Below are 24,796 nucleotides of genomic sequence, written 5' to 3' on the forward strand. Positions count from 1 at the left end.
CAGGATCTCAGAGGGCTTTGCCCCCTAATACCAGCTGCCCAGGAAAGCTCCAGGGCAGTGCTGGTGCTGGAGAGGTTGTTGGTGAGCTGTGCTGGAGGTGCCCTACTCAGTAAATGCTGTGTAAACCAGCCTTGGCTGTTGTTGATCCCAGGCTCACAGAATGATTAGAAAGGACCACTGAAGGTCATCTAGTTCAACTTCCCTGCTCAAGCAGGGCTCCCCAGAGCACACTACTCAGGATTGTGTCCAAAAAGCTTTTAAATAGCTGCAGAGAAAGAGGCTCCACAATCTTTATGGGCAGCCTGTTGCAGTGCTCTGTCACTCTCAGAATAAAGAAGCTTTTCCTCATGTTCAGGTGGAACTTTCTATGCACCAGTTTCTGCCATTGCCTCTTGTCCTATGACCTGGCAACACCAGGAGGAGCCTGGCTGCATCCTTTTGATACCCTCCCTTCAGATACTGATAGACATTGATAAGGTCCCTTCTACAGGCTGTACAGGCCCAGCTCCCTCAGCCATTCCTCAAAACTGAGCTGTTCCAGTCCCCTAATCATCTTTGTGTCCCTTCATTGGACCTATTCCAGGAGTTCCTTGTCTCTCTTGCACTGAGGAGCCCAGAACTGGACAGAGAACTCCAGATGTGGTCTCACTAGAGCTGAGTAGAGGGGCAGGATCACCTCACTGGACCTGCTGGCCATGCTCTTCGTATCACCCCAGGATGCCTTTGGCCTTCTTGGCCACAAGGGCACCCTGCTGGCTCATGGACATTTTGTTGTCCACCAGGACCTTCTCTGCAGAGCTGTTCCCAGCAGCTCAGCCCCCATCCTGTACTGGTGGTCCCTGGGTTCCTCACCAGGTGCAGGATCTGCATTTGCCTTTGTTGGGTTTCAGATGGTTCTCTGCCCATCTCCAGCCTGCCCACGTCCTTCTGAAGGGCTGCACAGCTCTGTGGGGTATTGGCTGCTCCTCCCAGCTTTGTGCCATCAGTGAACTTGCTGAGGAGGCATCTGCCCCTTTGTTTCATTCATTGATGGATCAGTTAGATGATACTAGACACAGTATTGAGCCTTGGGGAACACCATGAGCTACAGGCCTCCAACTAGACCTTGTGTCACTGACCACAACCTTCTGAGATCTGCTGTTCAGTTTTCTTTCCACCTCACTATGCACTCATGCAGACCTGATGAGCTCAGAAGCATTTTCTTGTTGCTGACACTTTGTCTTTCTTCCCTGCTTCCCACAGGTGAAAGTCTTTCCCTTCTCCAGCATCTTCTGTGTCCTACTCCTGGCGTGTGCATGTGTGGTGGGGCTCTGGTAAGGTGGAGAGAGAGAGAGAGAGAGAGAGAGAGAGGAAAAAAGGAAATTAGGAGGAAGGAGTGGATTTTAGCTAGAGTTACAAGGAAATTTGAGACACTGGTCTTGTGTCTCTTCCTGCAGGAGAAGGCTGCACAGGTGAGTCAGAATCAGATGGAGGCACGCGCTGCTTTGTCCCCTTTCCCACGATGTTTTTCTGGGAGCAGCTGGAGAAGCATCACATGCAGGCTAGCAGAGGGACCAGGTACTGAGGCCAGGCAGCTCTGGGGCCAGCCCTGCACAGCTGCTGCCCTCATCACTACCGCAGAACCGCTGCTGCCTCGCCCGAATCTGGGCACAGTGTGGGTGACCAAGCATGTGTCACTGTGGCTATGAATACAACTTCAGCTGTGTGTCATTTCGAAAGACCCTAATTTTAGCTAGCCAGCGTGTCGCTGAGGTGCCCCAGCACCCTCGCAGGGCAGCTTTTGTGCCCCATTATACCAGGTGTATAATGTCTGTTTTCCCGCGGGAGGCTGGGGATGCAGGAGGAAGAGGAGGAGCGGCGCGTGTTCCCACAGGGACAGGGTTAAGGGAGCAGCCGGCGCGGGCAGCTCCAGCGAGCCCGCGGTGTTTGGCTTGTCCGGGCGCCCGCGCTGGCTGCGGCGTGCGCGCAGTGTGACAGATGACCTATGGAAATCATTTCGGAGCAGGGCTGGCGTTGCCAGGGCAACCGCGGCTCCCCGGGCCGGGCCGGGCCGGGCCGGGCCGTGTGACGGCCGCCTGACGTCAGGGGGGCTGAGCCTGCGGCCCCGGCCGCGCCGGCAGAGCCGGGAGAGACGGAGCCCGCTGGATGCTGGAGTCATCCCCGCCACCGCCGCCGCCGCTGCTGCTCAATCCCGGGGGCTGCCGGAGCATGGACTATTAAAAACTTGCATTTCTGCAGTGTGAGGTAACCGTTTGCTTTATGTTCTCATCAGGTTTGGATTATTTTCCTTAAAAAAAAAAATAGAATAGAAAGCAGCTTGTATCAGTGACTGATATTTTTTTTTCACTTGTTTGTTTTGGCTGGAAGTTTGCCTTGATGAACAAATCCAGCGCTATCAGATAAATGCAAAGCGGCTTCCAGTTACTAATTCTGTCTGTAGACGGCAAAACGGAGTTAAATATAGATTAATGATCCATGAAAGGAGAATAAAATGATATCGCTCTCATTTGACACTTTAGGAATATAAATGAACGTGAGTAATCCTAGGCTAATGCATTCGGGAGTTAAAAGAAATGATGTTTAGGCACTGTGTTTTTTATACCTCGGCTGGAATGTGTTGTTTTTTAACTCTGCCCTGTTCAGGCGGGTTTGTACCCAGTGTGTCCAGTGAGGGGGAAGCCAGCAGCCAATGCAGCCAGGAACAGCTTAAAATCCAACTCTCAAAGTTCAGCATTTAAATCATCTTTGTTCACGCGGGGTCCCTGCACCCTGCGCGCTCCCCGGGCTTTCTGCCACTCTCCTGGGGCACGCGGCACTCTTGACTGCATGGTATGTACAGAGGAAAGAATCAAAAGCTTCCTGAAAAATTGTCTGAAATATGCCAAGAGAGCAGCGTTGCTGCAACACAGGCTTTTACCCTTTTTCTCACAAGCGCGCACACACACACACAGGGCTTGTTTATTCTCTCTCTCTCTTTTTTTTTTTTCTGTTGTGCATTGAGATCAGTTAGAATAGCTAAAAAAAGAACTGCAGCATGAGCAGCATGATTTTTCAATCACCACAGTGATTGAAAAATGAAATGCTATTTGGGTCTTTTTGTACAAACAAGAGGGAGTTTGTGTCTGTTTCTGTATTGCACTTACTCTGAGGTGGCTGTTGTGGGGAAGGCTATCCCAGAGCTCCTGAAGTTTAGTGCCACAGGCTGAGTTTGTTTGTGTGGGAACATATAGATTTGTTTTAGAACAGATTACAGCTGAAGCATCATGTGTGTTGTTTCCTGGAAAAGTGTGTTAGATCTTTCTTATCTTCTCTAATTATACACTCCTATTCCCTTCCTCCCAAAGTTCAAAGGGTTTATCGATAATGGTAATGATTCTCTAAAGCAGCTGCTGGTCTAAAACAGTGTGGAGCTACAAGACAATTTAAAACACAGAGCAGTAAAAGATTAAAAAAAATCTACAACAATTATTCTCATGTTATCAAATGCAGCCTAAGTAATTGTTTCTTAGAGAAAGAGAGAAAAGAAAGAGAGCCAAGACAGATATTAAAACTGAAGGCACTTCTCTAAGGAAGTTATGGCTTAGTGCTCTGGATTTCACTGCATTTGGCATTCTTAGCAGAGAACAAGGATAAATGCTGAAACATCTGAAACATCTAAACCATTTCATTTGGTGTTATCTCATCAATCCTTTCCGATTCCACTGATGCCCTAAGACATTTTTGTTGGGGGGGTGAAATATTTCAAATGGTCTTTATTAAATTCTTCACCTGATGCCACAGCACCAGTGCATGGGGAATCTCTCCTGGCTCCTCACAGGTGAGTTTTGCCCAGGTTTGCAGGAGCCTGGCAGTGCTGGAGGGGTTGGCAGCCCATGTGCAGCCTTGCCACGGGCAGTGAGCGGGCTCTGGGTGTCCCTGCCCAGTGACCTGCCTGGGCTGAGCTGCTGTGGGGAGCTGTGTGTCAGCCCAGGGCATTCATCCTCCTCCATCTGCATGTGAGCTCCCAGAGTGCAGAGATGGGCTAGCAGGGGAAGACAGGGAGGTGGTTTCTACAGCCCACCACCCTCTGAGGTCTGCTTGTTCCCCAGCTTATACTGCTGAGGTAAGTCTGCAGAGGGAGCAAGGTGTGGAGTGTGGGGACAGATTTGAGCTGAGTGCCACCTGCCATTCAAGAGAAGTCATTCACCCTCACGTCTGCAGGATTTGACTCCATGTATAGCTGCTGTCTCCTCCCAAACTGAACTTGAGTGATGAGGCTCAGTGTGGGCTGAGGCTTATGCTCATTCATTTAGGCTTGAATACAGTGTCCTGTAGCATTTGATGCCTTGAAACCACCTGTAAGGGGAAAAATAATTGATGCAACTTTTGCTCAAGAGCCATTCATTAAAAATACCTTCCTCATCTCCAGATGGAATAGAGATATCTTTCTTTAGTGATACTGAGGTAGTATGGTAAACTGCTTCACATTTTAGCAGAAGGGTCCTGTACATGCTGTTGCAAGAAGTCTGAGAGGCAATGTCATAGGGGAAGCAGGTAAGTGCCACTGAGGTTGGATGAGTCCTACCTGGCAGAGTGGCAGCTCTGTCCCCTCTTGATGAGTCTTTGGGGGCTTTTGGCATCCCATCACCAGGCTCTACCCATTTTGCCCCTGAGATGGGAATGAGCTGCAGGCAGGCAGCTCACAGGCAGTGCCAGAGTCTGCAACTGGAGGTGACACAGATCCCTGCTTAGGAGAGAAGGGAATGGTGTGTGAGAGTCATCCTGGGGCTGTGTGCCTCTGCTTGATGATTTCATGCTCTTGTTGTCACTGGTCAGCTCTGTAGCAAACCCTTTGGACAAGCACTCGGGTTTACCTTGGCAGTGTGTGAAGCTGTCAGGCAAGGTAATGCTAAGCATCCCTCCCTCTCTGAGCTGCCATGCTTGCACCCACCAGGAGAAAAGAGCAAACAGCCTGTGGGTTCCTTCCCAGCACCGAGAGGGGAAGGTGGCTGCATCCTTCACCTTCTGCCCGACGCCACAGCTGACACTGCCAGCTTCCCTGGGCTTGAAATCCTCTGACATAAAGAGAAAAAATGTGAGATACACATGGGCTTGGCAACACTCCACCTTCTTTCAGGGAGTCTAGACTGACCCTCCAACTTCCCATCAGCCTTCATGTCATTTGCAAATGTCACCCCCTTTGCACACACAAGAGGGAGGGATGATCTCTCCCTCCAGACTCCTTGTCCATGGCAAAGGGAGAGCAGAGCAGCAATTCCCAAAGAACTGGAGCACTGCACCTTAGGAAAGAGCTTGGCTAAAGTCTCATCTGAGATCTCCTCAAGTCACTTCTCACACAACTGCATACAGCAGGGAAATCAAAACCAGATGTGAGCTGTTGATGCCTCTAGCCTCATAATAATAACAACACACTCAGTGTGCTCTACCTTGATCTGGTTGAGCTGATGGGCAATGACAATCTAAATTTAGGCCAGAATCATAATAAAACCTAAAAGCCCCTTGCAGTGCGGAGCACTAATCCTTGAATTTTTTCAAACAGAATGCAATTTCTGCTGTCTTTTTAAAGGTCCAAGCTACTGCTGAGGCAATATTTATGGGGGGAATAAAATCCTCTGTAGAGGGTGGCAGTTGTCAGTGGGAACTGATGCTTCAGTATGGAGTTTCAGGATCTTAAATTACTTATTGCAGAAGTTGGTTCCCACTCTGCTAAAAATCATTACATTGTGCTAATTTAATGTCTGCATCAACATTAGGAACAACTGGCTTAAATGATAGCTGATCTGCAGTAGATTTGGCATTTTAACCAACAGTTGTTTTTCCAATTAAACACAGATACCATACGTAGGGTACTCTGAATGCAAAATAAAAGCTGACCTGGCTGTTGGTTCCAAGCTAAAGCAACAAAAATCCTAACTCTGGAATGTTTTTGATAGTCATATTTTAGAAATAATCTTCTATGGTGAGCCAAAATCTGTACAGACAGCTGTAGTCAGATAACAGTTTAAAAAATGGACTATGTTTTGGCTGTACTTTTGTAGCTGTTAAATTTATCTTCTTAAATAGCAGGGGGTATGAGTTGAGGGTTGAGAAACAGTAATTTTGTAATTATTTTATATGGATTGAATTATTCTGTCATCAAATTTGCATTTCAGACAGCATTACAGTATGAAAATATAATTAGAAACTGTAATTCAGGAATTGCTGAATGTGATATTTCCCAGAGGGAGCACTGTGAAGAAGCTGCCCTTACTACAACTTTAGCAAATGTTGAAATCCTATAGGTGGAAAATGTGAAGGCTGAGTTGTAAAGTTCCTCTCCCCTCTGTGGTCTTCATATACTGTCATCTCTCTGCTTAACTTCATTTTTTCATAAGATTCATTTCCACAGAATCATCTAATCATTACGAGCTGAAGGGCTCAGATTCTGTTCTGCTGAATTTCAGACTGTCTGTGCTGATAGCTGCTGAATTGCTTTCAGCCACAAAATGACACTGAGATAATGTAAGGATCTGATTTACATGCAGAAAAACCAAGAAGCTTGTAGTTTGGTCAGAAATGCTGGTTTCAATTTGCCCAGCACCTGAAATTCCCAGCCACACCTCCTTTCACAGAAGATAGCTGAGGGTGGGTCTTGGTTTAGCTCTGTTTGTCTTCTTTTGTAGTTCACTATTTTTTGCAGTACCTGTTCATAGTGTTGTGCAAAGTTTTAGCTGTATAAAGCCCACTGATGTCAATCCCTATGTGTTTTATTCTTGTGGTAATCTATGGTTTATCATAGACATACTACCTGGAAACAAACATGTCTTGTGTTTTTTAGCTGGGCTTTGGTTGACAAATCCCATGTGCTTTTGTTTGAGACTTGCACTTTTTAGGAGAGCATCTCCATGGCCAATTTTTTTCTCATCATCTTGTTGGGACATTGGTCAGGTCCTTATGTGAAACCAAGCCTATGATGCACAAAGCAGGGATGGCAGTGGGAGGAGAGAGAAGATGAGGAGCAAGACCATTTCCCATGGCTGCCCAGGGCCACCTTCCTGCACCCAGCCCTGTCACTTTGCCTGGGTGCTGGGGAAGGTGTCTGTCTGTCCCATCACTCACATTTTGGGTGATGCACATCCTGCCCCCTATGTCTGGTATTTGCAATATGAGCATAGGACAGGAGCTTCAGGGTGTCACTGCAGATGGCCATTTCTGTAAGACAGGGTGCAGTAAGCCAGGTTGGCTCTTTAGGGACAAGTAGCCTTGCTTGAAGTGCAAGTGCTGGTTTACAGGTGGGACATGAGCAGTCCCTGAACATCACAGCTGCATTTTTGCACATTTACTTAGGAACTGCAAAGGAGCAGGAGGCAGCATTTCAACTGACTGTGTCTGCACATGGGAGCTGAAAGGCTTTGAGACAGGTTTATACCTGCCACATGTGTCACAAAGCCTCTTAGCTGTGTGCTGAATTTCACTGTCAAGAGAATGGGCTTTGGGAGCAGGCCAGAGCCAGGCTGTCCAGCCACAGGGGCATGGTGGACCAGGAGGGATGGGATGAGGGGGGAAGGAGAGCCCTTGGCAGGGCTCACTGAGTATGTGCTGGCAGGATGTGTCCAGGGCAGGCTGATGTTCTTGCACTGCTGCATCTGCCCATGCAGGGAGCTCTGGCATCTGCAGAACGGGCCAGACAAGACTTTTTGCTCCATGAAATGGAGCGGTCTGAAGGAGTTGGGGGAGTGAAATACTCTGCCTGTGTTAGCAGTGATGCAGTGATGTTGTTTAGCTGCCATGTGGTGTAGCTGTGGCTAACAGGGCTGCTCTCTCTTCTGGGCACTGGGTTCAGAGTAGGGCTGGAGGAGCACTGCACACTCAATCCTTGGGCAGTGCCTGCTACTTGACAGCAATAATTTCATGCTTATTCTACTATTATGAATAGAAGAGATCAGCTTTTGGAGACATCCAACATTACTTGTAGAGAGGTTTTATTAGACAAGCAGATCAGGTGGTGGGTTACAGGCTATCACCCAAGAGAAGACAAGTTAAAGCTGAAGAAGGTCAAAGTTGGCTTCTTTCCTTAGCAAATTCCCTCACTCCTAGAGCAGCAAGGTTTCCTGATCATGCCTCACACAATCTTTCTGCGTCTCCTCCAGGACTGCAAAACCACAATGGATCCACATATGAAGTGTCTAACTTCAACTGAATAACACTTAAAGAGATTTCATGAAGCAATTCAGCCTGAGAACCTTTAACTCTAAAGAAATATTCTGCTCACGTTGTGCTTGCAAATCCAAGATGCCAGGGGGACGTGAGCACAAAGCTGTTGATTATTTCCACAACTGCTGTGTGCTTCCTATCACAACAGTATTCTTTTGTGCAGAATGGCAGCAAGATTGCAGAGTCCTCTTTAGCTTTGCCATCTTCACAAGCCCAGGTCTAATTAGAGCAATTATATCTCAACAGAAGCACTGTCTGTTGTCCTCTGGACCTGTCTATCAAGCATCCTATTCATCGCTGTTTATCATGTATGAGGCTTTTCATGTAAAGTCATTCTGACCCTACTGAAACAGTCCCACTAGAAGGGTGGCCTGTGTTTTTATTTCACAGGCTGATGTGGATGAGAAGTGTGCAAAATTATGGCTGGCCAAGGATACATCTTTCAGTCTAACCACGTTCTCCTCTCACTTGAATATTATTGCTGGTTTGACACAGTACACAGCTTTCATGTTCAATTATTTCACTTCATCCTTCATTTTCAATTGCTTTACTGCTAAAAATTGAGAACATTATCAGAATTCACAGTTCTTCCTTGCCACGTTCAAGGGTTTCCTTAATCCAAATCCCCAATGTGAATTGCAAGGCACGTGATGTTTGATGGCACATGATATTAAACCACTTACAGCTCTGATGTCTGTGGGGACTCTCTGGTCTCTTGAGTTACTGGGTAGTGGGAACTTCTGCAGAAAGACCACTTGGGTTTTGCTTTGCCTCTCCTGACAGGGCCTGATGAAGGAGCTGAATGACTCCTGCTAAGGAAGTCCCCTTTGTCACCACTAAGGTAGAAGCTGAAAAGCAGAACTCAATGAAAGGCAGAAGTGTTGGGACTTGGGAAGGTCAGAGGGAATGCAAAGAGGAACTCTTTCTGAACAAAAAATAGATATTTATTTTCTCATACTGCTATTGGAAAGGAAAATCCAGGGAGCAGTGTTTAGAGTCATCTTTATGAAACAAAGAGAATTCTTTCTGACAATTCAGAAATGAGATTGCCTGTGAGAGGGCATCCCCTGTCCCTGCTGCTACCTCCATGGCATCCATGGGAGTCCTGGCCAACATGCACAGCAGCACTTGGGCAGAATAAGATTGCTTTAGGAACTGAAAACATGAGCTCAGACTTCGGTTGTTCTTCCTCCAGTATCATCAGACCAGTGGTTCCCCCAAATTTGTTTCCTATTTTGCCTCTCTTCTGCTAGGTTTTAGCCCAGAAGGGCTGCTTCTGTCAGGAGGAACTGCAGGGCCATCTGCAGTAGTGCTCCAGATGTCACCTGTGCCTTCCCTTGGCACAGGATGCTGCAGGCAGGAGAGCTATGCCAGCCCTGACCAGGGCTGCAAAGAGACCTGGCTGATTTGGCCACACCAGCGGCAAGAAAAAGTGAGAGCTGATGAAACAGCAGTATAACATGCTCCACATCTGCTCCATGGGGTTCTTGGTGAATTTGTTAAAGATGAGTTTATACTGCTTAACTGGATCTGCAGCCTTGGCAGGTCTTGCAGAGATGGTGTTTTTGCTGAGAGCCTGGGGCAGGGTTCTCTGCTGCTGTGCAGAGTCAGAACCCTCCACTCACCATGGACACATAATGTTTGTGATGCTTCAATTAGAAAAATACAATTCTTTCAGAGATAGCAGAAGGTGACAGAAGCACTAGCAGGGTGACTGCTTGCCTGACTTTCATTCTTTTTGTTAGACACTGAGACCTTTGCAGAAACCCCTGCCTCAATTCAAGGAATCTGATTAGAAATTGAGGAGTATTTCACTATTAGTTCACCATGTGCCAGTTATTAGTAGGCTGTGGTGTTGCTCCAAGAGCCTGTAGTTAGGCACACCCTTCTGCATGCCACTCCCACCAGGCTTGCAGATGGCACCCCAAACAGGGTGTCGGGGAGGCAGCTGGGAGAGAAGGAGTTAAAACAGGCCACAATTACCAGTTTGAGACTTTCTCAAAAATAGCAGCTTTTCTTTTGTTTGCTGAATTCCCCATGCTTTACAGTGCTATTCCCATTATTCATTTCTTTCCCAAAATAACATTTTAAGCAGAAGAATGACTTGAGTGGGGAGAAGAGGGGATCTGCAGGCTGACTGGGACAGCTGCATGCCCCTGTGTCTGCAGTGAGGCATATTTCAGTATTTCAGTCAATTTTGCTTCTTCACTGGCAAGCCCAGTAATTCCTCCCTAAGTCCGTGCTTCCCAGGGGCAAGTGCTCATGCTGTTGATTGTTTTTATAGCCCAACTTGAAGCATCTCTTGCTGGTGGATGCTGCTTTGAAGAAGAAGGAAAGGATGCTTTTGGAAAAATAACCCCATGGAGCCTGGCTCCAGGACTAGTGATGCAGGCAGATCCCACTGAGGTGGGATGCAGCCCTCAAAGCACCTTGTGTGTCCCACCCTTGACTGCTGGTCCAGGAAAGCAGCTGCTCTGGAGGGGCTCCCGGACAGCACCCACCAGGGCTCCCTTACCCCTCACAGTCAGGCAGGCAGCCAAACACAAACAAGGTGAGCTCCAGAAACAGGTGCCAGCAGCCTTCCCCTAGGGCTACAGGGAGGGATGGTAGCAAAGAAGCCCTGAGAGGAATTAAAAATTAAATGCTCGTGGCAGTGGCTTCTTGTCACCACATCTCAGCAGTTCACCTTCACTGTGGCTGGCTGGCTGCCCAAGCACTGAGCAGGAGCAGAGAGAGGAGCATCCCATTCTCACTGCCTTCCCTGGAGATCAGCCATCACTCCTGTGGCCCTGGTGGGAGGATGAGGAGGAGCTGCTTCACTGCTGCATGCACACAGAACTGACCAGAACAAGCAGCATGTGCCTCTTTGTGGGAATCCCCTGAGCCCTGCTGAATGCATCACACCCGGAGGTGGCCAGGCCCAGATGAGTCAGATGCCTCTGAACAGGTGCAGCTGTCCAAGTGTGGGGTGCTGAGAAGCTGAACTGGCCATACCACAGCCCTCTCTGGAGTTTGCAATAACCCCAGCAACAGGTGTGCTTAGTGCAGGTGGGGGCTGAGCCCACCAAGGCTGGCATTTGGGCTGCAAGGGTCAAGCCAGCCAAGGCTGGGATTTGGAGGTAGAAGGGCTGAGCTCCATGGGGGCATTTGGCCCTCCTTGGCATCCAGTCCAGCTCCTTGGTGTGCACATGCCCTGAAACCCCTTCAGAGCCCCAGCAAATTCATCACTGAGACCAAGGCCCCTTGTAGAGCATGTCCCAGATGACTTGAACTTGGGGTCTAGTTCATAATCCCCTCTTAATATCCCACACTAGCTAAGCATTTACTTCCCCCAAGCCTTGATAATTTCTTGTTTTTACACTAGCATTCAAGTAGGTGACAAGCTATCCAGCTTCTTGAGATATTGGCTGTGTCTGTACTATGGCCACTGGCTGTGTCCATAATAAATGAAATAGTGGGCAACCCCAGTACCAGAGCTCAGAAGCCAAAATCTCTCTCTGCAGAGCAGTCCCTATCCCAGTCCAGCTCCCAATCAGTTCCTGTCTCCCCAGCCTGCCCACTGGCCCATTCCAGGGGGCAAATGGCACAGAGTCAGTTTTCAGGAGAGTGCAGAGTTCAATAGCACAGACAAGGGAACTTGTGTGCCAGTTGGCCCCATGCTGGGCAATGCACCCACATGCCTTTGCTCCATAGTCACAGGTGATGTGGTAAATGTCATTGTGCATAACTGGGTGAGAATCCTTGGGAGGAAAAAAGAGCCTTAAAATAGAAAAGTGTTTTTTTCTGAAGCCCAGGTCTAGGTAGAGCTCATGAGCTGCAGGCTCTTGCTCCAGCCAGGAAATCAGCCCATTGGAGCATGACAAAAAGGCTGGCAACTCCAGTCTGTCAAAAACAGCAGTGGGGTTCTAATAGGACCAAAGTGGAGGAAATGAGGAACATGGCTGGAAAAAAGGATAAAGAAAAGCCTTTGGTCCACAGAGCACCAGGCTCTTTACTCCTCTGTTTGTACAGAGAAACATTATCATGTACACTGCTGACCTGACTCTTTACAAGAGTGGGTTTGATGCTGATTTCATGTTGTTTCTCAGTATATACTCTTTCCCCTGTGAGGCTCATTTTTAATTATTTTCTAGTTTACAAACCATTCATTTTTAAGATATGAAAAATGCATAGGTCAGTATCCACTACTGTTCTGCCATTCTTCCAGAATAAGTAAATTGTTATCTGTATTAGCCTTCTCAGCAAGAGACCAACATGTTCCACTTTTCTAATGCTGTCTCATGCCTAAAATCTGTTTCCCAAATCCTCCTTTGCCTGAAGTGAATGCTGTGCACTGCACAATGCACTCTCCAGCTCCCTAGGGACTGCCCAGCCCCACGTACAGCACTGCCTTTGCCACACAGCACTGTCAGGAATTTCACATTTCACTCTGCAAAGAGAAAAGTGATGTCCAGGTGCTGTCCTCATAAAACTTCAGGGTTGAAAGAGGTCAAAAGCAAAGGACACTTCTGAATGCAGTTTTCTCCCAGTACTTGTGGTTTTGTTGAATTCAACCTTTATGTTTTTGACCTTGGAGCATAATGTCAGAAGGGTTTGAGAGAGCCAGGGGAACATTTGCCTATCTCTTTGCCTGCAGCTTTTCAGGTAGGTTTGATTATTTTAATTACTTCCTCTGTTAGACATGAAGTGTCTTCTACTTTCCCTGAATTTCCCAGTCATGTCTGGTCACAGATCACTTAGTGCTACATGGAAGCCATCATATGCAACTCTGATATTATATGCAGATTTACATCAAAGTCCTGAAAAGCATGAGGATACTGGCTGAAAACTTTTGAACAGTGGGGTTTAGTAAAGCAAGACTTGGGCATGACTGTGTGAAAGTGTAAAGTTTTCCCTTTTCACTTGCAAACAGGAGTTACTGTGCTTGTATTGCTCCAAATAATACAGGGGATTTGGGAAGACTAGCATTAAGACAGTTTTTCAGAGTCATTGAATATGTTTTAATCCTTACTAGCCTTGAGCAATTAGCTCCCAGTGAGCTCACGGAAGGAGAGGTATAATTAAAGATCTGTCTTGCGTGGCCTGCTGTGCATTTATAGCTCTGCAACTGCTCTCAGTAGTAAAATAGAAATATGTCTTTCAAAGGAAAGCTCAACAACAGGAAATATTTCTTTCAGAAATATGAACACAAGTGTTTGTTCCAAGAATCATCAGATAAAAGCAAAAATGTTCTTAAATTTCTAGTACCACTAAGCACCTGGCTCTAATCTGTAGTTGCGTGACTTTGTTCATTTTTTAACCCAAATGGGATCCTATTTTAAGGCACTGTTATTTCATCTGATAATAAAAGTCTATTCAACCATTCATGTGTTTCATCAGTGTTTGCTTTTCTTGTTCCTTACCATATTTTGTATTTTTCTCCAACCTTTCCACTGAAGAATCAGTGTTGTCCAAATTGCTGCTGCTCAACTGGACATAACTCCCTGTTCCTTGCTCTTTGGAGTTGGTTACCTAATTCTGCTGGTAGGTAATTTTGATAAAGATTTCACAGAGTGCTAAATTTGTCTGCACAGGTGATAGAATGACAGATTTTTCTCCCAGCCATTGCAGAGGTTTATGATTGCTCCTTCTCAGGTGTCTGGCACAAATGGAAGTGGCACCGTTGTGGGACATGCTTGTTATTCAGGCATTAGCCTTGAAAAACCCTGGATTACTGATTGCATGGTTTGTCATGTCTGTTTAAGCACACTATTTCTGAAACTGCTCCTCCTCCAATCAAGTAGCAACTCCGTTAAACTGGATGAACATATTAAGAAAAGCAAGAGATTTACTCAAGGAATCTTTATTGCATTTCATTATAACCTACTGAATCTAATATACAAAGAAGATTGCTTTAATTATAAATGGACAAAAGAAAGATTTACTCCATGTTCCCACTAGGCAACTATCAGCAACATGCACCTTCTTCATCTAATGCAGACATAACAAGTAATTAGGTTTGGTAGTTCTCCTGGGAACAGCAGATAACTGCATTACAGAACCCCCAAGAGACAATGACATCAGGTGGGTTTGTTAGGTTTTGTGGTATCTGCTCTCAGCTGTTTTTTCTTGCCCTGAGGAGACTCATGACACAGGCATAATGCAGGCAGAGGGTTCAGATGGTGAGCTGTTGATCTCCCCATCTCATCTCCAGCCAGTTTCACTGCACTGGGCGCTGCCCTCTGGAAGCTCAGCGGATGGCAGAGAACTCTGGTGGCCCTCTGTGCTTGCAGACACATGCATGGCTGGTTTTGGTTGTGCAGGGGGAAGTGCCCGGTGCCATTCACTGTTTTGTACTTTAGTACTATTTCAAACCCCAAGCAAACAGTTTTCAGAGGAGAAGAAGGAAAAGGTCAGTTCAAGGTGGTGTCCTAGAACAAGAGCTCCCTGCTGCCTGTGTTCTTCACTGTTAGGTGGACATTTGAAAAGTGAGTGAAGGTCTTATAAGCAGAGGAATTCCTCCATATCTGTCATGGTGTGGCTTGGGAGGGAGCATGGGGCAACATGGTGCCTTCCCAGTGTCACAACTGAGACAGTGCTGGGCATGCCTTGAGGCAGAAGGAGGCTGCCAGGAGGTTCAGGTGCCTCTGAGCCCAGGTAGGGTCAAGAAGTGCCTGATGAGAGTCTGTTCTGTGCCATCCTCCTGTGAGTCTCTGCCAACCCAGGAATCTTGAAAACTGACCCCAGCTAGCCCAGGAGCACATGACCAGCAGATAAAAAAGTCATACAGATGAAAAAATCCTTTCTTCACTCTTCCTGTGCCTCTGTTCAGTCAACACTGTAGTGCAGCTGTCACCCAGTAATTTTAGTGAAGTCATCAGAACTCTTCAGAAGAAAAGAATAGTATTAATAAATTATTGTGTTCCTTAGAGGAGACAAAAGGATGACAATAAAGAGGTGAAATTTTGTAAAAAGCTTGAATTACTCAATACTGAATAGAGACCAGGCACTTCAGTAATTCACTTTCGAAGAAAATATAAAACTATTTCATGATTTGGACAACAGCCTGCTAATCCTCTTGACTCCAAGGTTAAGCCCAACCAGCTGTGAATTTTATTGAGGTTACTTGTAAATCCTAATTTCATTTAAATTTTTTGCAATAATGTATTGCTGCTCTCAGTGCTGTCCGATGCTTGACGTGACAGAGCTGGCCAGCTTTCCTGACCTGTCTGTTGCATCCTGGCACTTATTCCTCTGCTTGCCCAAACCTCCCCTCACACTCCTGCCCATCACTGACATGTTGTGGGGGGTGATTACATGGTGCAGAGGAAGATAAAGATATCACAAACTTGTTTACTCAACATCACTGCCTTTGGCTCTCCTCATGGTGATCCTCTGTGCCAGAAAAACTGCCTGCTGTAAGAAGCATCCTTGATTTTTTTGGATGCTGTTTCACTTCCAGAAGTCAGGACAGTAGGGGCCTTCCCAACTCCCCCAGTCCACTGCAGGTATCCATGTCATATAGACCCTATTTGTGGAGTTTTTAAATTGCATTTTCCCATGACTTTGGCTCTTTGTCTTGTGATCTTTGAAGAAGGCTGTTCCACAGACTTTGCTGCTCTAGTGGTTTGAGATTTGCTTCTCATTCCCAGCCAAAATTTATTATGGCTAGTTTATACCCATTTGTTCTTTTGCCAGCATTGTCCTGCAGTTTAAACAGCTTTTCTCCTTCCCTGGTGTTTACCCCCTCTGATGTATTTATAGACTTCAACCATATCCCCTCTTGGCCTTTCTTTAGCAAGGCTAAACATCCAAGTGCCTCTGGTCTCCTCTGAGAGCACAGGCTTTCCATTCCCTTATTTGGCTTAATAGCCCTGCTCTGCAGCCACTGCAGGCCAAAATCCCTTTTCCTCAGCGTGTTTTCCTGGCTATGTACTACAGTAATCCAGGTGAGCCCTCATATTTCCAAAACCTGCTCATTAAGAGTATTGGTATTTCACCCTCCCTGAACTCAACAGATTGGTCTCAGCAGGTTCATTAGAAAGCATCACTTGTGTCCTGCAGGACACATCATATTGGTATTTTCCTGTTACCTTGTGGCTATATAAGTCCTTCAGCTCTTCCTCCTGCTCCATCATTTCTAGTTAAGAACATCAGTTCTTTCCACGTGTCCCTCACATGCTGCATTTTGCAACAAGGAATTTCATCCCTTTGCACTATTCCAGTGATAAGATTGTCCCATTCTTCTTGTGGGGTATCCTGGTGTCCACCTGATGGTGCCTGTCACCTTGGTGTCATCAGTAACTGCACTGCTTTGAGATTATGCATCCTGGTTATTAATGAAAATGTACAACTACATGCATCCCAAGACTCAGCTTGGAAGAACCCTACTGTAACCACCTGCCACCTGAAATTTCTCTTCTGATTTCAATTCATGATCCTGAAAGAGGAAATATCTGCCTTATTCTGTCCAGCACACCCCCAGAGGAGTCATTTGCTTTGATTTTACCCAAGTGGATTTGAATCAGCCTTTCTATATACATCCATGTATCTATTAGAAATGAATGCTTACGTACTGGTTGGAAAGCCAGCACAGGCAGACTTCCTGCAGAGTTTCCATATAAGGTCAGTCCTGCCAAGGAACTTCAGTTTTAACCTCCAACATTTCTACAGCTTCAGTCTGAGATCTCTCTTCAGCAGCACTTGCCAACTCTGGTGCTCAAGTTGGGGTGTTAGCAGATGTGTTTTGCTCTGCTTCAGTCTCCCAGTGGGTTACAAAGCCAAATTCGTGATTCAAATGACTACACTTATTTTTCAGACTTAGTACCCTTTTTTTTTTTAAATGGGAGTTTGGAATGGGGTGAAAATTCTTTTGTGTTCTGGCAAGTGTCCCTCATATCTTGGCCTGCAGAGGAAGAGCAAAAATGATATTTGTACCCTTTACATTCAAAATGTGTGAGATTATAAATATCTTGTAGTTGTAAAACATTCCTGCTTGTTCTTCAGTTGAGAGATTTAACCTGTGAGACTTCTCCCCACACATCTCCCTGTGAAGTCTGACAGACATCTGACTGTCTTCTTCTTTGTGCCAAAGGGCTTAGAGACTTTTGGAGGAGTTGGTGGTGACATCTCACAAGCCAAATAACACAGCTACTTCTCTTTTGGGCTCAATACACCAACAGAGGAGAAATTACAGAATATTAAGCTGCCCTTTTGATGACAGGAAATTAGTCCTTGTCCTCCTTCCCATGAGTAGTTCAGGTTTTGTATCTCTCTCAATGTTATCAGCTACTTTTTCTGAATATGTTGTATAAATGAGAATTGAATGAACTGAATGAGAACTAGTTCCTTTAAAAAGAAGAAGAAAAAGAAGAAGAAAGGCCTTCCCTTCAGAAATAGCAAGTCAGTCCAGTTAAGTTTGTTCCCTGCTTATAATTTAACTATTTTATATGAACATTAGAGTATTCTCTGATCTGAGCAATAAGCTTTCACCTTTTCATATTGTGGGCTGGCTGAAAAGCCTTTGCCTAGTGCCTACATCTGAGATGTTGTAAAACCAAAGACCAGATGCTCCTGTAACATTCCAGACTTCATCTTACTTGTTTGGTGGACCAATTATCCTGGATGCTGCTCAAAGAATAATTGATTTGAGGATTTGTCAGCTGAGCAATCAGGTAGAAAAGTCTATTTTGTCATGAGGTTTCATTTTCCAGCTATTTTTGTTAAAATCAAGGAACTTTGCATCAAGAAGGAATTATATAACTCAATCTGACGCTCCATGTTGAGCAAACTGAGACTGTGGTCTGCTCAAGCAATTCTGTGAAACTAGACTCCCATATTTCTGGTTCTGCCAACCATAAATTTGGAATTTGCTCACTCACTCTCTAGATTACATTTAGAGATGGTATTGACTAGATTTCTCCAGCTTGCATAGAGACAGTGAAATTTAGATTTCTGAATCTGGAGTTTTCTGTAGGTAAGTAATGTGGAGAGTTTGATATTAAAACAATCCCCTCCTGAGCTGTTGTTGGAGGATGTATCTTGCAAAAGGTTGGTTCTAGATTCAGAGCACTCAGTGTGTCCCTGCACACATTCTCTGAGCCAGCCCAGCCCCCTTGTTCTGTTCAGGTAGAACTGGGGCTGTGAGTGCCCAGCGGTGAATCCCTTCCACCAAGGAAGCTCCCTGTTGATCTGAACCTTCAGAGGGAACACTTTGGCTGGTCTCTGCCTCTCCTGTCACTACAGGGCACAGACTGAAGATGAGCAGAGCTGGACAGCTGGGTCCCCAGCACGTGCAGAGCTCGTGGTATCAGTCAGAGAAGTCCCTGAGAGCTGCAGCCCCCGTGCCACCCCAGGGGCTAGTGCAGAGTCACAGTGTGCAGCCAGGTGCCTGGAACCAAATGTCTCCCCCCTTTTCTCCCTTCCCACGGCATCATCTCTTACTGACAGGCTTGAATGTAGGAAGCATCCAAACCAGAAGCAGAGGCAGGGGAGTCTGCCAGTCTGCAGCTGCTTAGCATCTCAAAAGGAAGGCTGAATTCCTTGTATCTGACGATCAAGATGCAGGCAGTCACTTTATTGACAGAATTAGTTCATATTCCAGTCCCTCGTGTGTACAGATAATGCACTGTGGGATTAAGCTACTGTAGCAATAAATTTCCTAACCTAATTTTAAAAGATAAAAGCTCCAGTGAAGTGAGGCTTCATGGCACACTCCACTCCATCCAATTTCCAGTCCTTCAGGAGAGCAGGCAAGAACACCCTCCCTCAGGTTGCTGCTCTGTGTCTCTGACCTCCTCCTACAAAAGCAAATTTTCCAGGGAAGGAAATGGAGCAGCACTAAATCTCCCTCCCTCTGGCTACCAGCATCTGCTGTCACTCTTTGCAGCTCACGTGAAAGGTCATGTGGAGCAGGGCTCTGAGAAGCTCTCCAAATAAAACAGGGAATGCTGTCTGGCCCCTTCTCTGCTTCCTCCCCTCTTGTGCAGCAGTTCCTGACCACCCTACTCTCCCAAGGAGTTTCAGAGAGCCACAAGCACTGCCAGTCCACTGCACCTTTGATCTGGAAGCAGGAGTGGCTTCTGAGTACTGGTGGCACATGAGATGCTGATTCCAGCCTGTGGCACAGTGATGCTGGGTAGACATCTCAGGCCTTTGTTCATGTTTTGGGCTCAGGGAGGGCTGAATGCACTGGGCATTGCACGAGGTCTGCTGGTGTCTGGGGATTGCTCAATACCCACAGGCCTCCTGTGGCAGCAGCTGAGGGACAGGCATTGCAGCCAGTGAGGAAAGCCCAAGAACTGAGCATTTTAGGCTGGATGGCAGCTTACACCTCAGCAGTGCAGCTGCTGAACTCGTGCATCTCTGCAGCCCCAGAGATGGGAATGGCTCTGCTGCAGTGTGGTCAGGCCCCAGGGAGCAAGGTGGCTGCATGTGCATGGAGCAGCTGTGCAGAGGGGCAGACAGGTGCCCCTGGAGGCATCACAAGTCAGAATCAGTGAATAGCTGAGGTTGGGAAGGACCCTTAAAGGTCATCTAGTCCAACCCCCACGTCTTAACAGGTCATTGATTTCCATTCATGATTGAGCTGCCTTGCACTGCTAGTGAAACCAGAGTCTCTTGGAACTTCACTGAATTAAATTTTCTTCTGGCCAGGCTGCTAGGATGGTATTGTTAGAAACCACAGGCATGAAGCCCATGTAATGCTGGTGGCAGTAGCTTTATTTCTCTTGGCCGTGCTAGAGGAGTTCTCAAGCTCCACAAGACTTGTCTGAGAAATTGGTTGTCTTCATGTTTGAAAAGGCAGCACTTGCATTGCAGCTCCAGCAATGTGCTTGATATGTGCTAGTTTAATATAATTTTAAACTGTTTATCAGGATGAAAAGGAATCCCTGTGTTGGTGTGTTGTCTTCCTTTTTGAAGGCCAAAATGTTTGATGCTCCAAACAGTATGCTAAAATCACCTGTAATAAGGAGACAGTTGCATCTTGTTCACTTGGAAACTCCTGGAAAAAAATTATTCATGGCTTCTATATTAACAAAATCCAAATAAATTAGTACTTTTTGTGCTGTTTGAGTTCTTAAAGAGCAGTTCAAAAGGAAAGTCACACCAAAAAAATGTAACATTTTCAGGTGCTCATACCCTGCCCATAATTATTGCCTGCACAGAAGACTGCTACAACCTATTTACTTGCACCAGCCTCACAGCTGGCCTCCAGCCAGCAGCTGAGGCTCACCCCAGTTCTAGATGTGAACCTCAGACAAGGTTTACAGGAAGCCTTCAGAAAATACGAGTTGGTGGTTTCAGTAGGGCTCAGCAGCACCAGCTCCCCGGGCCTTCCTTTGTCAGCTCATTTTCATATCATATTTTACCATCTGCATTTCAAAGAGAAGTGTTTGCAATTTTTTTATGAGCCAAGGTTGATATTAGACACTAAAATGGACAAATGCTGTTTGCTTGGATTCTTTGGCCAATGTGCACATTGCTCACAAGTTCCCATTTGAAACAGTTGTCACACAGGTGTGCAAAACACTCTGCAAACCCTTTCCTTCACTGCTGGCTCTTGCTGCAAGCAGTTCCAGTCATCATGCAGAGCTCCAGGAGCTGCTCTTCATCTCTGTGCACAGCACAGCCATGTTACCCACCTCCACCTCTGTCTCAGCTTATCTTCCCTGTCTCTGCTGCCATTCTTATTTTATTGGGCTTTGTTTGGTAAATGGCCTTGTTCTCCTCCACTTGCATGTGTCTGAGGAACTGCAGTGCCTGGTGGGGTGCAAGGTGGGATGGACTGTGGCCACAGACAGGACAGAGTTTGGGGAGGCACCAGAGGCAGTAGGCCAGGTAGTAGGGTGTGACAAGGTCAGGTGTTTTTGAGGAATCTAATCAGTTCTGTCAGTTCTCTCTCAGCCAGGCCAAGGAGGGCTCTAGGCTCAGTTCTGCAGGATGTTCCAGAAATGCTGCTGGACATCACTCTGATGTAAGCAGTGATTACTTTGCTGATGTGAGGGAGGGAGACAGCTGCATGTTAGGGAAGTCTGGCCCATTTCCATCATGCTGCATTGTCATTTTCTACAAAAGTATTTACCAGCAGTTGCTCCAGCCACTTGCCAAAAAAAGAACAGTTTTTCTTCCTCCAAACAAGAGTGAATGGAGCATTGGAACTACATATATATATTTTTATACTTGGTAGTTTCTCACAATAAATGTGCCACATGGCATAGGATGAAATTGTATTAGAGGAACCAGCACACACATCAAAGCTTTGATTGTAAACTTCCAGCTCAGAGAAGGAGATGAGCAATCTCTATGTTCAATTATAACTGCAGATATTTCCTTTTTCCTAAGCTGGTGTCTGTTACCATGGCCACAACCTTCAGAATTTTCTGACTGTTTTAAAGTCATTACTAGGAGTGAAAGAGCAGATGTTTAATTACATTCTTCTTATTCCATTCATTAGGTATAGCTGACATTTTAGAAGTCCTCAGTAAAAAAAATAAATCCTTTTTTATTGTTTATCATTTTCCTAGAGAAAAATAGCAGAAATTAATTAATGCCAATATGCACTTTGTCTACAACTTTTAAGTAGAGGTGAGGAAAGCAGTTTCCTGACATCTTAAGGCCTGGGTATTAGATTGGTATTAGCAGTAATCAGAGGTAAGTGAGAACCATGCTGTAGAAAATACACCAGTTGTTGTCCTGGTCACTGACAACCCCAAAGGATTGAGAATGTCCTTTGAACACTCTGGTTTCTACCCAAAGAAGCACTGTTAAGCCAGAGCCATGCATTTGTGCATCACCAGCAGAGTCCTGCACAGGCCCTGCTGCCCAGTGTTGTGACTGTCACTATCCCCACTGTGTGTGCAATCCTCTGGGATTTACCAAAACACAAGACTTCACCAGAAACTTCTTCTCCACCACATTGTGGCATTCCTGGTTTGTGGATAGAGACAATAATTGCTCAGGAAATTGCTCAGCCAACAGGACTGCAGGGAACGTGGTCCCCTGGATGTCTCATGGATTGTTCATACATGTTCCTCTTTACTTAGACAACCTGACCACTTGTGTCACAGAATACAAGATTTGTTCATTAAAGCTTCCTGTACTCAGGGTTGCCTAAGTTTAGCATTTTGTCTGTAATGTTGGTGACTCTAGTATGTGATGCAGCCTTTGTCATTTCCCTGTGCACGCCCCTCCCCACTAGATTCTTCTCAGGCCGAAAGAACAACTTGATTATAAGATCAAGTATGAGGTAGGTCCTGAATCATACTGAGAATGGTATGTAACTTGGTTTATACTGAAAAATGTCACAAAAAGGCAGGCTGTGATGTCAGCCCACTTCCAGGGCTGCTGAGCAGGGACTTGGGGGTGTTTGGCTTGAGCATGTTTGGATAGAGCAACCCTACTTCTCATCCCACTCTTACCTTCAGTGTCTAAACTTATTTGGATCTGTGTTTTGTTGCTCTGTGCCTGAACTCTTCACCAAAGACTTCCTTGATGTACTGAAGTGTTGGGAAGGTGAATGCACTAAAGAAATGAAAGATGTGAATTCATATCTCCATATTCAGGCTGCTCTCCCCTTCCCTTCTACAGATAGGTGTTCTAGACCAATGCTGTTAAACACCCTCCTAAGTTTTCTTGAATCAGAGCTCCTAGGTATCAGCTTCCTAATGTGTTATGAGATATCACTGTTCAGCTATTTTGCATAGCCCCTCTTGGTGGTGGAGTTTGCTCTAACTAGTACTGCTACTAACTTGAAGCTATTCGTGTATTAAGAGGATCATAATCTCATCAACAATTATGCTGATGAACACTGATTTAAAGATTTTGCAAACTGGAGCAAAAGACAGTGCTATCTCCCCCTCAAAAGCAGAGCACACACTATGGAGGGAGACCCAGAATGGGACTGGAACCCCAAATGGAAGCAGAGATGCCAAAAGAGGGAGTTTAGTTCAGGGTCAGTGGCAGAAAATCCCATGATAGGCAATGTGTTCAGTGTCCAGCAGCTTCTCAGCATCCTTCCTGCTGTGGGATGCTTCCAGAATGTCCACACACAGCTGCTGCTGGAAGGCTGGGGAGAGCTGGCCAACAATGGACATGCCTCTCAGCCACTGTGAAGAGAGTGCTGGCTGCCCAACAGTCCCTTCTCCTCTGACCATGTGAAGCTTGGCTGTCATGTTTTTGCCTTTGTTTTTGGTTATGCAATTATTTTGCTAAGTTGCAATCTCTTGTGTTGCTGTAAAAGCTGCTCTTGCCTGTGCAGAGTCTGTAATTAAATATGATCCCCCTCATATTGTGCCTACAGTACACCATGCACTATGCAAAACTCTCAGTTCCTGACACTTTTTCACATTCACTTGTTTCTCAGAGACGTCAGTGTCATTTCTGTGGTTGCAGGGAGTTCAGCAATAGAAGGTTGATCTTTGGGCTTTAGGAACTATTTCCTTCTAGAATAGTAATATAATGCTGCAGACTTAGCCTAAGTAATCCAGCCACCTAGTGTGGCTGAGCCAGTGGAGGACAGAAACAGACTTCTGCCTACATAGAGGCATAATCACCCTTGAACAGGAAAGGAGACAGGAGAGCATCCATAAAGAGGACAGCACATTTTTAGGCAATCCCTTACTTAGGGCATGTCTTTAGTTTGCAGTGTGGAAGAGAAGTGCCTTGGTTACAACATCTGCTTCACACTCCATGCATGACTGATCACATCCCCCACTGCAGCAGCTCCGAGAGCTGCAGTGCCAAGGTCATGCGAAGGTGCAGGGGGTTCTGTGCTGAGCAGCTGGGACAGCTGACCTCAGATCTGTCCCGTCCACCAGCTCTGAAGGACCCATTTGGTTCTGTCTTCAGGGCACTCACAATTCAGTGTGGCATCCACCTCTGCACCCTGCTCCCCACTCTGGGTTCTACTAGCCTGCATGGTAACCTAACCCCAGGGGGTGTCTTGTCTTCTCCTCTTGAAAGTGTGTCCCCCTAGTTAATGCTGTACATATTCACATATGTCATATTTGTAGTTCGTACATGTACATATGCATATATTTCATGAAAAGATAAAGGTGAATTTTCAAATTCAAGTAGTTGGAAAAGTTGAAATTTGGGTGATCTGTGCTTTCTCTCTCAACTCTTCTAGTGTGCATCTCTTTCATATAATAGGAACATATATATGTTAGTGCAGTCAGTTTCCAATATGCTTTCTAATATGCTTCATTTTTGTGACACCCCTTGGAAAGTGGTTGCAGAAATCCAAGAGTGGGGTCTGTGAGAGACAACTGCTCACTTTGAAAATTTAAAAAGGTTTATGAAACCTTAACAAAAATACAACAAAGGATTGTATGCAGTGCTGGGCACTGCCCCTTGCACATACCACATGGCCAGTTCATGTTCAAAAGGGATGCTCAGTCTTTTATACCCCTGGGGGTTGCATCAGCCAGCCCTGGCCCCTCCCAAAGTCTGTCAGTCAGCTCTTCTTTGCCATTTATCAGTGGAGACTGCTTTCTTGTAACTTGATTGGAGGTCAGGTGTTGCCATGCCTCACCCCCTAAGCACCCCCAAGCTTTTCCATTCCCAACTGCCCCACGCAAGGGACATGTGTGCAGCTTCTTTGCACCTGTGCTGGACAACCCTG

At 46.0% G+C, this 24,796-nt stretch overlaps 1 protein-coding gene across 1 annotated transcript in view; it reads left to right on the top strand.

Annotated features, from left to right (window-relative positions):
• Window positions 1–2,101: 2,101 nt before the first annotated feature.
• NCALD (neurocalcin delta) overlaps window positions 2,102–24,796 on the top strand; it is a 58,636-nt gene continuing 35,941 nt past the window's right edge. Inside the window, exon 1 of the mRNA XM_066564901.1 lies at window positions 2,102–2,244. The gene's annotated coding sequence lies outside the window, so the exon portion shown is untranslated. The remainder of the gene's footprint in view (window positions 2,245–24,796) is intronic.

Source organism: Molothrus aeneus, chromosome 1 (genome assembly GCF_037042795.1).
Source record: "Molothrus aeneus isolate 106 chromosome 1, BPBGC_Maene_1.0, whole genome shotgun sequence".
Taxonomy (NCBI): domain Eukaryota; kingdom Metazoa; phylum Chordata; class Aves; order Passeriformes; family Icteridae; genus Molothrus; species Molothrus aeneus.